This window comes from Porites lutea, chromosome 8 (genome assembly GCF_958299795.1).
Source record: "Porites lutea chromosome 8, jaPorLute2.1, whole genome shotgun sequence".
NCBI lineage: Eukaryota > Metazoa > Cnidaria > Anthozoa > Scleractinia > Poritidae > Porites > Porites lutea.
This window is the reverse complement of record NC_133208.1, coordinates 22,431,974-22,432,224: the sequence shown is the minus strand read 5'-3', so window position 1 is coordinate 22,432,224 and position 251 is coordinate 22,431,974.

The following is a 251-nucleotide window of genomic DNA, read 5'->3' as shown; positions in this document are numbered from 1 at the left end:
CCCTCTACTTAGCATGACAGCTCGTTAAAAATCTCGTAGAGGTAAAAAAATTTGTCTTTGTTTCGTAATTTATCTCAAGTTTCTTTCTAGAGTCAATTCGTTGGGTTTCTCACTTTCAGCATGCGCAAGTATACAATTGACTTTTTGTGTACTTCGTACGAGTGTGACTTGTACACTTGATTCACACAGTAAAACTCCACCGTCTGGCCTGGATTTAACTCAGTTGGTAGAGCGCTCCTTTATGCAATCCT